This window comes from Bacillus rossius, chromosome 3 (assembly GCF_032445375.1).
Source record: "Bacillus rossius redtenbacheri isolate Brsri chromosome 3, Brsri_v3, whole genome shotgun sequence".
NCBI classification, from domain to species: domain Eukaryota; kingdom Metazoa; phylum Arthropoda; class Insecta; order Phasmatodea; family Bacillidae; genus Bacillus; species Bacillus rossius.
In genome coordinates this window covers 121818012-121832584 of record NC_086332.1, presented here as the reverse complement: position 1 = coordinate 121832584, position 14573 = coordinate 121818012, and the positions used below count along the sequence as shown (strand labels likewise).

General features: G+C 36.9%; 1 protein-coding gene across 2 annotated transcripts in view; it reads right to left on the bottom strand.

The window, feature by feature from the left end:
* LOC134531211 (dynein axonemal heavy chain 2) overlaps positions 1–14573 on the bottom strand; it is an 864487-nt gene that overhangs the window by 454857 nt on the left and 395057 nt on the right. The window lies entirely within an intron of this gene.

Below are 14573 nucleotides of genomic sequence, written 5' to 3'. Positions count from 1 at the left end.
AACACATTAGTAGGTTGACTGCAACGAGGCACAAGAGAGATTGTGTGTAAAGGTAAGGAGAAAATAACTGGGAAATCAAGTTACAGCAAGCAAAGATCACAGGGCATGTAAAAGATAACAGGAGACGAACTATACGCAAACAGGAACCAAGCTGTAGAGAAAAGTAAGGCTCATGGGATGTAAACATGTTTTGACAGTAATGGTTAGCAGGTTCGGAGTTTAAGACAGAAATTAGTTTTCCAAAAAAGAAAATGTGGGAATCAAAGAGTTTTTTAAGCTGCAGGAATATAATAATTAAGGCAGTGATTTTGAGGTGTCAGAACACCACAGCCAAAAGAAAAAGCTCGAATCTACAAAAAGTTAGTATGATGAACAGTATCATGATCTATAGCTAGAAGTCATTACAAAGCATTAGGCCAATGTAGTAACTTAAATTATATTAGCTCATCTCTAATCTTCAAACATTTGAAAGGACGAATAATTGCTTGTTAAGGTTATATCCTTATTCTGAGATTTTGAAAATAAAATAATTATGTTAAAACTAGTCGCTGGGATTTATTTGGTTTTCATAACCTTCAGGTTGGCAACTTTCAAATGAAAATAACTGATGTGGCAATTTACAAAGACTATAATTTGTTGTTTTGTAATGGAGATATTATATATAAGCACTGTGAAGTTTTGTTAAATCTTAAAAGTAACAAGGTTCAACTTGCAATGTTCTGTAATTACCTTGAATTGAACAAAACTAGCTTCAATTACACCTATTCCTCACTTAGCACGTCTTCAGATTGGGCGGCTTCATTTAGCGCGATGTTAATTTTACTGCCCCAATCTTGAATAGCACGTCTGTGAATTTCAGTTACCACGAAATCTCGGCAGATAAAAAAAAAAGTCGGGCACGACACCACGAAGTCTGATTCAACTTCTGTAAACAACAGATGTGCCGTGGGATACAGTTAGCCAAACAAGGGGAGAAGAGATGCACGCACAGGTCTGACTGCTTTTGTCTGTTGTACAAACATCAGCTATGGCAAGTTAAATTGTGGCTATGGAGTGTAATGGACCAAATGTTTTTACGTCCACGCGTATGCCGCCGTGTCGTACCGTCGTCGCCTGGCCACAAACCGGGCCATGAACTCAGTCTAGCCAGTGGCAGGGAATTCAATCAACCAAAAGCAACGTCTGCCCATTCAGCTGCCGGTAACTGTACGTGCTTGATCACTCATAATGCATCGTATTCAAGTATTTGAGACAAAACTATAAGTATTACGGCACGCCAATTGTCATGAAGGCCACGCTTATGTTGGTCGCACTAGTTTTAAGCAAGTCAACTGTGAGCACAATCGTATGAAATAAGGACTCTTACCAAAAGTTTATATAAGTCTGATGCTGTTGGTTGTACTAGCTGGAATATATATGACATTATATACCGGAACAGCAAATGAACAGATGATTCACGTGGAAAATGTTGTTAAATGAATGTTTTAGTGAAAAAAATAATCATTGGCCTGGCAGGAACCAGGCGGTGATACTGTGCTGGGGATCTTTAAGGTTTCACAAGGATATGAGAAATGAACAGAAACAAGGTGTGATTCCGTCTGAATATAATTACTCCATACTTAGGAAACTTATAACAGATGTTAAAAAATATTAACATACAATATCAATTACGTACTTGAAGAGCTCTCAGGTATATTCAGAAAGAACAAAAAATATGGGCCGGCCCTAAATTAGATGATTAAAAGGTTTCATTAAAAAAAATACATAAACCAATAAAAAAATACAAATATGTTTAAACCATTCCACTACATCTTCTTAAAGTCCAGAAATGATGTTTATATGATTAACTTCTTCGAACGTCGTAATTTAAAGAATGTTCCAAACAAAAAGGTTTATAAATACTGTAGCACCGGAGGTCGGTGCTTCGCTTCCCGTAGATCAGTAGTGAACATGATGCCGGGGCACCTGTTTGTTGTTGAGGAAGGGTGGTGAAAATGCCAATTCGGCTTCCGGCTCTTGGACCCTGTCTGTGAACAGTCCGAATCAAACATGATCAGAACTAGTACACAGACAGTTAGCAAACTGGGCAGAAAATGCCTGCAAAAGGTAAGGGGAGGTTGGGGAATGTCGCGGATAGTAACTCACCAGACAGGGAAGTTGGCTTCTATTTTCTGAACTGTAGCAAGACCGGATCTGGAGCTCGTGGATACGCGGCAGGCGCAGACATTTCTATTATTTCAAAAAGAAATTATTTAAAAGAAATAACAATTATTCTTTGTACTGAACAGATGGACTAAACTACTTAAAGAAATTTACAGGGATAGCATCCCTTGTCTAATCGACTACATCGTCGGTTGCAGCCGGATGGAAGTCTTGTAGTGCATCTCGTTGATCCGCCGATAATCACAACGGTCCGTCTGTAATCGTGACACGAAGTGTTCACGGAAGAGCAATGTCTCGTAATTAAAAGTAAACACTCAACCAGAAGGTGGTGGGGGAGACTGGGGCGTTCGGCCCGTAAGGTTCCGAAGTTCCCCGAGTGGGAATCACAAAAAACTCTGGCTTCGATGTCTCGAAGTTGGTAGCACTGGCCGATTTTAGCGCTACCTGTTTATGGGTGTCTGCAGTCTGGTGCTGCACTCTAGCGGCCTACAGGGGAAGGAAGCTGGGATGTCGCGAGCGTCAGCTCCACGAGCTGGCGACAAGAGAAGAAGTTGGACTGCACTGGAAGACTCGAGAGTGAGGTGTCGTGGGTTATTGAGGAGGAGTGAGCGTAGTCAGTCAGCGGAGTCGGTTGTTGCTAAAATCACAGTCAATTGTGAGGAATTGTACACCACAGTCATGTAGGGGTCATTCCATACCAAATCAACCAAAAAAAAATATTTTTGACACCCACCGTCTCAGATTTTGACGAAACTTGGCATGGTTGTTCAATTTATTGATGTAAGTAACCATTCCAATTTTTTTTGCTCTATCTCTAGTGGTTTAGATTTTACAGCCCCTTAAAGTTTATGGATGATTGGCATTTTAATCATTTGGCCGCCGTTAACTAGATGTGTTGTCCGATGGAAAAAAATTCATATTTTTTTTATTTACTAACCATTTTGTCTAAAAAAAATTTTATGTTTGAATCAATGTAACAGGAATAATATAAAAAATTAACAAAACTACTAAGTGTTTATTTGGAACCATAAAAAAATCTCAAAGTGTAATTTTTATGATTATCGAAACAAAATGTAGAGTTTTACGGAAAATGGTAAATCTCATAAAGGGAAAAGAATAATCATGAAATCTCTGTTTTATTTTTGTTCTAAAAGATATGTTCTACCACATTAAAAAGTAAGATTCGTGGTTTTTTTACTCCTTTGATAATTTTTTTCACTTCAAAACATAAAAATGAGTTAATTATTTAATTTTGATTAAAAAGCTGCTTTGGCCGCTATTTGCCTGACTGTTTCGGAATTATATACAGATGATTAAAATACCACATTTTTCTTTTGGTATCCCACACACTTTTTTATAAAATAAATTACCTTACTTGCTGCTTCATGTTTCCCACGCTGTCAAAGCCCTGCATTCCTGCCATGACACCATCATGTTCCTTTTCCACTCGCAAATACATAAACAACTGCCAGTGTAGTTTACCTATTTTTTTGTGTTTGTGCCTGGCTGCGGACTTCACACACCAGGAGATAAGCCATAAGGCCAGCAACTGATACTGAGAGAGAACAAGTGTGTGACCTTGTGCATGTCCGAACCTGCCTTCCCCTCACAGCGGCATTGTCAGTCCGTCAAAGGCAGTTGCCATGAAAGATGTAAGATTGGTGCTTATACATAACAGTCAATTAAGCATTTCAGTAAATGAGTGTTATTGATAGTATTTATGTGTTTTTATTAAACTTTGAAAGTACCAAAGTGCATTGTTGTTATGTTTTGTTGAACAATGGAGAAAAAGTGCAGTGTTGGAGAAACTACTGAAAGTGATTGCCATCTGTTACACTATGTCAAGGACAAGTCTATACAAGGTATTGAAAAACTTTCTGAAGAAGATTTGAATCTTTTGACATTAAGATGTGAATCCAACAAGTTAACAACTGTTTGTCTTCACCATGAAAGTGTGTTTTTAAAGAAGTATGAATTTTTACAAAAGGTGTGTTGTGATCCTTTCAAAAGACATAAAACTGTTATTAAAAAAGCACTTTGTGTTTTAACTGTACAACAGAGTAGAAGAATCTTATCAAAAGGGTACAAGGTTAAACCTAGTCAGAAACTTTGTGCATTTTGCAGGAATAAACTTTTAAAAGATAAAGAAGCTGACAAGGTTGAAAGTAATGATGAGCATGAGAATGGACAAACAAAGGATATAGGACTAACATTTAGAGATGAACTAAACAAACTTCAAAAAAATACTATAATTGACGAGCTAAATTCTTCCTTTCATGAAATTGGATGTTCACCAATGAAATTACATGCACTTGGTCATCATAGCAAATCAAGTTATGCTAAAGAAAAGCTACAAAAAGTTCATGAAAAAGTAAAATCAAAAATTGAAACTGTTCTTGAAGTTGATCTACCAGAAGAAAACTTGTTGGAAAAAAGTATGTTGCAGAACAGTGAAGACATGGATAAACTAGTGAACATTATTAAAAAGGAAATTATAGGTGCATCAAGAAAAAAACGCATTCAAATGTTGACAATACCAGCTTCTCTGTTGTGGTCAGGAAAAAAAATAAAAGAAACTATTAACACATCTGATTATTCTGTTCGTAAGGCTCAAAATGTGATTAAAGACAAGGGTTTTTTAGGCGAACCAGACCCTAAGCAAGGGAAACAGCTAAGCCTTGAAACTATTGATTTAGTGAAACTATTTTATCAGAGTGATGAACATTTTAGAGTTCTGCCAGGGATGAAGGATGTCGTGAGTATAGGAAAAAAGGTTTATGAGAGAAAGCGTTTGATTTTGTGTAATCTTTCTGAGCTATACTCAAGTTTTAAATGGGAGCACCCTCATTTGAAAATAGGTTTTTCAAAATTCTGTTTCTTGAGACCTAAATGGTGTGTTTTAGCTGCCTCTAGTGGCACACACTTAGTATGCGTGTGCACAATACACCAGAATGTTATTTTATTGATTCATGGAGCCGGTATTGAGGAAGATTACAAAGAACTGATATTACTCATGGTTTGTGAAGGAGCAACAAGAGAATGTATGTTAAGGCATTGTGACAAATGTTCATCAAAAGATAACCTTGTCCATTTTTTACAGACAAAGTTTGAAGAATATGACAATGAAGACGTTATTGAGTTCAGTCAGTGGGTTTCCACAGATCGAACTGAAATGATAAGGTGTTCCAGCTCTGTTGTTGAATTTATAGAAACATTAGTTGAAAAACTCAACAAATGAATACCTCATTCTTACATTGCCAAATCACAAGCATCTACTTTTAAAATTTAAAGGAAACAGCTCTTCCAATGTAGCTATAATTACAATGGACTTCAGTGAAAATTATGCTTTCACGATACAAGAGGAAGCCCAAGGTTACCACTGGACCTCAGATTCATGCACTATTCATCCTGTAATCATTCACTGCAAGGATGCAACTGGCAAAAAGCTTGTTCTACCTTTTCGCATCATATCTGATGACCTCAAACATTATGTAAGTATGGTGTATGAAATCCAAAAAACTATGACTGCCTTTTTGAAAGAGAACCACCCACACATTAAAGAGATTCATTACTTTAGTGATGGGTGTGCAGCACAATATTAAAATAAATACAAATTCGTAAACCTGTGTCATCATGAGAGAGATTTTTTACTGAGAGCTCAGTGGTAATTTTTTGCGACCAGCCATGGCAAAACGGAATGCGACGGAATATTGAGGCTCGAAGAATTAGCAAGGATGAAAAAGCAGCTATTATTTTTAATTTATTTAGCATTCAGCAAAACTATCTCGTGAAATTAGAAGATTTGTACCCTGGATGTTTTATTGCTTGTGTTTATGACAGCTTCTGGTACTTTGGCATGGTGAATGAGATAAATGCTGAACAAAAAGATGTCACGGTACAGATTCTTCATCCCTGCAGACCATCACCATCCTTTTTTTGGCCCAAGAAAGAAGATACATGTGCTGTGCCTATTCCTCATATTATTGCTATGGTGGAACCGCCAAAAACAATGAATGGAACAACCTATCAGTTTTCACAAGAATGTATGACAAATATCCAATCAAAATTTGACAATCTAGAAGAATTTTGAAGTACAATGACCTAACAGTGTTACAACCGCAAGAACTGTAAGCCTTAAGAACATAGGAGTATTACATGTGTAAGTAAACACACTAATGTTTTATGTAGTGTAAATTAATAATTATATTTAAATTGAACTGCAATCTCATTACTGAGGTCAGTTCTTTTCGTATTTGTGAGTGTAAAGAGAACAGGTTAATGTCATGGCAGGAATGCAGGATTTGACAGCATGGGAAACAGGAAGCAGCAAGTAAGGTAATTAATTTTATAAAAAGGTGTGTGTGATACCAAAAGGAAAATATGGTATTTTAATCATCTGTATATAATTCAGAAACACAGGCAGGCAGGCAAATAGCGGCCAAAGCAGCTTTTTAAACAAAATTAAATAATTAACTCATTTTTGTGTTTTGAAGTGGAAAAAATTATCAAAGGAGAAAAAAACCATGAATCTTACTGTTTAATGTGGTAGAACATTTCTTTTAGAACAAAAACAAAACAGAGATTTCATGATTATCCTTTTCCTTTATGAGATTTACCATTTTCCGTAAAACTCTACATTTTGTTTCGATAATCATAAAAATTACACTTTGAGATTTTTTTATGGTTAAAAATAAACACTTAGTAGTTTTGTTCATTTTTTATATTATTCCTTCTACATTCATCCAAACATAAAAATTTTTTCAGACAAAATGGTTAGTAAATAAATAAAATATGAATTTTTTTCTATCGGACAACACATCTAGTTAACGACGGCCAAATGATTAAAATGCACATAATCAATAAACTTTAAGGGGCTGTAAAATCTGAACCATTCGAGATAGAGCAAAACAAATTGGTATGGTTACTTACATCAATAAATAGAACAACCATGCCAAGTTTCGTCAAAATCTGAGACGGTGGGTGTCATGGTGTGGTTGAACTGACATGGAATGACCCGTAGGTCAGTTGTATGGAGAGGTCATGTGACAATCATCGAGAACTAACTGTAAGTCTAACGCCCCTCACAAGTGTGTTTTTTACATGAGGAGGTTGTTAGGACTTAGCTACTGTTATTGCTAAGGTTATTTCAAGATTTAATAAATAACCCCTTAACTAAGCATACGAAACTCTACCTTCTAAAACTTATTTTTCTTCTTTTTGAAAAGCTCTCATAGGAAAATCTTAATTAAAACTAAAATGCTAAATTATAAGTAAAATAAAACTTTAATTTAAAAAGGCCAAGATGAAGAAATTTTTTTCTTGATTTGTTAAAAAAAATTATTTTTCTAAACTTAAATGTTATTTGCAGATAATTCCTAATGCTAAATAAATAATTTTTGTAATTTAAAGTGGGATCTACATGCCATAAAGATTTTTTTTTTATTTTCTCATTTTTACTATGAGTTAAAGGCTATTTCTCTAAATTAAACAATATACCTAGTTTGAATTTGTTGTTCTGTTTCAAGATATTTCATAAGTGTCATAAATGGGTGAAAAACCACGCACAAGTGATTAAATTGCTATCACTGGCACATCTTTTCACACTTCTTATAATACTAAGGCAATATCTAATGAAAATATTTGTGACAGAACAACAAATGCTCACTAGGTATAGTGTTAAATGTATATAAATAGCCCTTAAGTAATAGAAATGACGAGAAGATGAAAAATCAACATGACGTGTGCGACCCCAACTAAAGCCAGTAAGTTAGGCTTCACATACCAAAAACATCCTGCAGAGGGCTTAACCATACCGATACTAATCCATAACAACAGAAAAACTTCTAATTCACCTGAAAATTGGTGGAAATTAGCAGCGCTCAACAGCATAGTATGTCTAGGCAGCCATCTTAATGATGACTTATTTTATATAAAAAAACTTAAAATTTAGAGAAAGTTTCATCCACATTCAAATAACAATACTGAACAAAAAAATATCTTGGTGTGTCTAAGCTCCAAAGCGCAAACAAGAAATGTGAAACATATGTACTTTATAGTCACTAAACATTGTCTACCATGAAATAAAAATTTCAAATTAGTGTTGGAGGTAATGGCCCAGTTTCACTATCAGTCAAGTAGTAAGTCCTCGGAGTGTACAGAGATGGGCCACTGGACCTGGGTATGTTTGAATGTCTCGTGCAAGTCTACAACTAACTGGAGGAAAGTTTGGGTCTTAACCTAACACTGGTGTGTTGGGTTTCACATTCACTCCAGCACTCCGCTTCCCCGCACCTGCAGCTGAGGTCAATAATCCTGATGGCATTGGTGCATGCACCGCTCCTTTGCTCCTAATCAGAATGGCCTATATTGATGAAACACAAACAGACAAAAACCATTGAAGCAGCGGCAAGTCTCCACCAGTGAGTGTGCCAACACAGGTCTCGGATGGTTGATTACACTGTCCAATGAGCAGCTGTGCATTAGTGGGAGCTGACATCCCGCTGAGATGCAGTCTTGTTGTTTATCCCTCACGTAACCAGGTGGCATGTCCACCACAAGGAGATACAGTCAGCAGCGTTACCAGCCGAAGGAATGTAGTGCCACTACTCAGGTGAAGTGTTTGTTAGGATTACTCCCACACCATTTGCCAGAAATTATTTCCATCGATGAGACAAAGATTGTATCCAAAATGTTAGTTCAATTGAAGGCAATTTTCAAATTTTGAGAAGTAAAAAAATCCAAAATTTAATTGCAATATTCTTGAGAATGAATGTTTGAGACAAGTTCAGGTTACACTTTGGTTGGTGCTACCTTGTACCAATCCATTAGTAAAAGAAGTTCTTGAACTGGACACAAACGAGGTACAGTAGAACCAGAGGCGAGGCATCCATGGAAGCTGTGGAAGCGGCGCTTCCCTTCCATTAACCAGTAAACAAAAATAAAAATATTTAATTTTTATATTATCTAGAAAATGTAATAAGTAACAAAAAAAATCATGGTCAGTGTAGATGCATGTCACAATCAAACCATACGAGCAGCCCGCCCATACTAACAACGACCAGCTGCTATCTGCGCGCGCAGCTGGACTGGTGCTGCTATCTAGGAGGGATAAAAGGAACTACGAACTGGGCTTGCGGGAGTTGCCGTTGGCCTGGAAGCGGCCTCGCCTGCAGCTTCCAGTTGTGCAAAAACAGTATAAGAACCACGTGTGAAATATAAAGGATAAGACATTATACGTATGTTTTAACGTTAACTAATGAGTATCGATTATCTTAAAATATGCTTAAACGTTTTGTTTTGTTAAAGTGAATAGTGGTGGTCTATAAATAAACCGTAAACTTTTCGTTCAATACACGAGCTGCGATATGCATGCGTAGTGTGGCGGGCTATAGCGGGCTGGAAGCTGCGGTGAAGAGAGCTTCCACGCCAGAATAATGGCGAGTAGTGAGGTTTCTCAACCTGGATTTTCAGGTAATGCTTTTTTGTTGGACTCAGAGGAATCATGCGTCAATAATTGTAAATGTATTATAGAAAAACTAATAAACAGTCCGTTTAGTGCTTTAACTTTTGAACAAAAAATGAAATAATCCTCAGTGGCAGACCTATACCTCCGTTAGCTCTGGAGACAAAAGTAAAAGCATTTACTAGGCATTTTCATCCACGCACTTACGAACATATAACCTGGTTATGTGGCTGCAAGAAACTGATGAAACATTTTTGTTGGCCTTGCTTACTCTTTTCAAAAGAAAAGTCAGTGTGGAGTACTTCCGGTTTTTGCGATTTAAATAATCTTCAGAAAGCAGAAAAACGGCACAAATTATCCCAAAGCCACATTATGTGTTTGAAAGAACTCAAACAGTTCGGTAAAACACGTATTGAATTCGCGGTAAGCAGTCAGTATCGGCTAGGCATTGAGATGCATAATGAGAAAGTGCGGAAAAACAGACGGATCGTGAGCCATCTGATAAGAGCAACTTGTTTTTTGGCTAAACAAGAACTGGCTTTTCGTGGTCACGATGAGTCTACTTTGTCACTTAACAAGGGTAATTATATAGAATTTCTTAATGAATTGGCTGAATATGACAATGAGCTCAAAGCTCACCTTGAGAACTCAACAGTTTTCACAGGTTTATCGAGTGACATCCAGAATGATATTCTGTTTTCTCTGTCTGACTTAATGATACGTGAAGTAAAAAAAGAAATATCGGAGTCACCGTTTGTGGCACTGATTTTGGATGAGACAACCGACATAGCAGTCAAATCAAAATTATCCTCAGTACTACGATATGTTACAAGAAATGGGGATGTCGAGGAAAGATTTTTAAAGTTCGTGGATGTCAGTGATGATAGAACAGCTAATGGACTTTACCAACATGCCATACAAATTTTAGAAGACTTTAAATGTGTCGATAAATTAGTAGCGCAGACATATGATGGAGCTGCAGTGATGGCTGGAGAGCATGGTGGACTGCAAACAAAACTTAGAGCAGTCTGTAATCAAGCTATTTTTGTTCACTGTTACGCCCATAAGTTAAATCTTGTTCTTTCACAGTCTGTAAGTTACATCAAACAGTGCAAGGTATTTTTCATCTCTCTAACAGCGTTTGGCAGTTTTTTTGGAAAATCAACGAAGAGTATGCAGGCTCTAGATGCAGAGGTGAAAAAGAGGTTTCCCGCGCTTGCTCCAACTCGCTGGAATTACAATAGTAAGCTTGTAGAAACTGTGAATGAACACAAGGAAAATATAGCAGATCTTCTAAGAGCTATGATAGAAAATGCTGACAAGTGGGATTCCGAAACATTATGTTCTGCCCGTGGTCTTTTATCACATTTGAATGATTTCGATTTTAATTTCTTTCTTGTCATATTTTCGTACATTTTCCCGCATTCGGATTCAATTTTCCAAATACTTCAAACTAAAATCAGTGACATAAATTTCTGTATGAAGAAGATTGAAAACTTTAAAACCTTTCTAAACGATTTAAGAAATGATTTTGACCGAGTGTGGGGAAATGTTTGCTCAGAGTGTGAAAATACTCTCCCAACAGCAAACCGCGCTCGTGTAGATTTTTCCTCGGGTGAGGATAAAAAAGTTATTTACAGAAGACTTTTTTTTCAAATTGTGGATGCTATTATTGTGCATGTAAATCAAAGATTTTCAGAAGTACCCAAGCTAAAATTCGTAAGCTTGTTGGATAGCAAACTTTTCCTTCAGCATGCACAAAACTTCCCAGAAGAAGATTTCGTATCTCTGAAGAAAAACTACGGGAAATTCTTTGATTTACCAAGCTTAAGAAGTGAGTTGTACGTTTTATTCACGGACAGTGACATGCACAAATGTGCTGTGTCAGATTTCCAATTGTATTTGGTAGCATCCGAACTAAGTGACGTATTTCCAGAAACACTAAAACTGTCAAAGCTTATCTTGACAATGCCAGCTACAAGTGCTTCAGCTGAGAGATCATTCTCAGCTTTGAAGCGAATTAAAGACTACTTGCGGAACAGCCAGCGTCAGGAAAGATTGTCTGCCCTTGCACTACTCAGCATTGAAAAAAAACTTCTGCAGAAACTATGTCGTGGATCATCTTTCAATGATGATGTGATCGATATCTTCGCAACTAAAAACCGCAGAATTGAGCTGAAATATAAAATTTAAGGTAAGAGTACATTTTTATGAGGTTCTTCTCTTTATTTTAAGTACTTACTTTGCCATGTGTTGTCTGTTTATATATTTTGTACCAGATATCGATGATACTACACTCCCAATTAGTATATAAATAATGTAGAGTAGGTATTTTATTATCAGAATAATGTAAGTCAAACATTATTATTTTTCAAAAATAATTTATAAATAAAAAAAATGTCAATTTTTCTACCTGTGGAATAGTCAATGTTCAGTAAGAAAACTACATAAACAGCACCCTTTTGTACCTTGAAATCCATATTTTCCCGGGGGAGGGCACCAGGATCCCCCCCCCCCCCCCGGCCGGACATGTTTTGGGGTGAACGGAGTTGTTGCTTCCCCTCATGTAAACCTCACGCCTCGCCACTGAGTAGAACCCCGATTTTGCGAACACGGATTTAACGAAAACAGCGATTTAACGTAAAGGTTTTCAGAAACCAACAAAAATCACCAATTTATTAAAATAATAATATAGATTTCCAAAAAATGCAAGTAAATAGTAATGGAATCTTATTAAAAAATACACTCTGTGGTGTCAGTAATAGAATGGAGGTACTATATATTAATATGTGCCTTTGCATCATCTGTCCAAATACGAAAAAATTACAAAAATTGTTCAAATTGCTTAAAAACTCCGGGCGCTGTAACTGAATTGCGTAGGTGCATGCCATTGCGCGCGCATGGATAGATAGACTGTCCGCGACACATGACGTCATGAAGGGTTTCTTTGTCCGCATCCCCCTCCCCCTTCTCCATCCTTGGCTTGACTCACCACGTTATCTTCCAATCACGCCCGCATAGTAACAGTGCTAGCCAATAATCACACGTTTCCAAATATTCCCTTTCCCATCCTCCAGGTTTTTTCAACTTGTGACCACGTCACACCAATACGCCATTATCATTATTCTCTAGATGTGTAAAAGTAACGAAAAAAAGCGTACCTGTATGTATTCGTTACTATAACAATTAGTACTTGTTACTATCGTATCGTTACGTTACTCGTTACTTCTGAAACCGCATTAAAAAGCTATGTTATGTTGCACCAACGAATCGAGTCGTATTGCGTACGCGTACATTATGACGTCGCGTAAATAATAATAAATAGAATATAAACAATTAACAATATTTGATAATTAACAGTTTTTGATAACCAAGAAACAATTAAATCTCATTAATGCATCTTTTTTATATTATCTCTTTTAAGATAATAACAAAAAAAAACGTGAAATTACGCGATAATAAAAAACAAAAACATACATATTTCTAATTTGTAAACAATGCTTTCTTCCGTTGTTTCTGTTCCAATCTTAACTTTGTCTACATACACAATACCTTTAGTAAACAGTAAAAAACTTTGACGACGAATTTCCAAATTATACTTTACTTAATAAACAAACATCGTTCTTTGTAACGCAAATTCATCGAATATGTGCGCGCATGCGTAAAACATACGAAAAATGCGAGTAACGAGATGCAGCCGTGTGTAACGTTTCGTTACTCGTTACTAGATGGCGCACCCGTTACTCAGTACCGAATACATACGGTTTGTTACAGCTCTATATTCTCAGTAAGAGCTTTGTGCGCGGTGTTTAGTTTTTGGAATACGTTTTTTATAAGTGCTGCGCAGCTGAGCGAACAAAGAGAGTCAGCCGGCGGCCGTAACAGCAGCTGACCAAGTACAATGACCTTTCTCCGCGTACGGCGCGCTATGGACGGTAAATTTCCATCAATTTGCGGCATTTTTTTTTTAATTATTTACTGTGACGCAATGTGTATGTAGCTCGTTTTTGTTATAAACGCTGCAGGTTGCGAGTGTATTTTAATAAACTTTAACGTATTTTTACACTTTACATATTTTTTAGGGATGGGATTTTCGAATCTTGGATTCGTCGAATATACAAAATCCTATGGATTCGAGGATTCGTATGATCCGAGGTGGGATTCGAGGTGGGTTTTTAAGAGTTTTAGGTAGTAATTGAAAATTGTAGTGCTGGGCGAAGTTCGAAAACTTCGAATCGAACCGAACTCTTACGTTCGGTTCGAAACATCTTAAAATATATTCGAAAAACCAAACTTTCGTTTAAAAAAAAATTATGTTTTTCTAATTTTTTAAACCTCATTTCAGACCATTCACAAAACAGCACAACAAAATTCCATTACTTGTAATATTCCGACTTTTATAGCATAAATGTCGCCTCAACAGTTTCAAGCGCAGACAAAATAAAAAAAAATTATTAATCATCGCATAACTCGCAATTTCCATTTAGGCGCACTTTGTTTTTTGTTTACGGTAGAGAATTTTGTATGCATTTATCGTACTACGTAATATAAACTATCGTACAAATGCCAAAAGTATTGTATATTATATAGGGGTGTGCGGGAATAGGTTTTTGTACTGCGGGAAATTTTCGGGAAAAATAAATTATTCCCGCGGGAAACGGGGCGGGATCGGGAAAATTAAAAAAAAAAAAAGCAAATTTTTAATTTGACGTCGTACCTCCGTGCCTCTGGGTTAAAGCCCGGATCACAGCCCTGTCCGCAGCGCGCCGCGGCTTTGGGAATGACGTCACTTCCGCTCCGTGCGCGCGAGAGCAGTGCGCCGGCGTCCTGGTCTCCAGTCCCGTGCGAGCCACCTTCGAGGCTAGACGCGGCCGCGAGACGCTCCATAAACTCGCCGCTATTATCGCTTTTGGATTCTGTTCTATAGTGTGTATAATCTCTTTTTTAT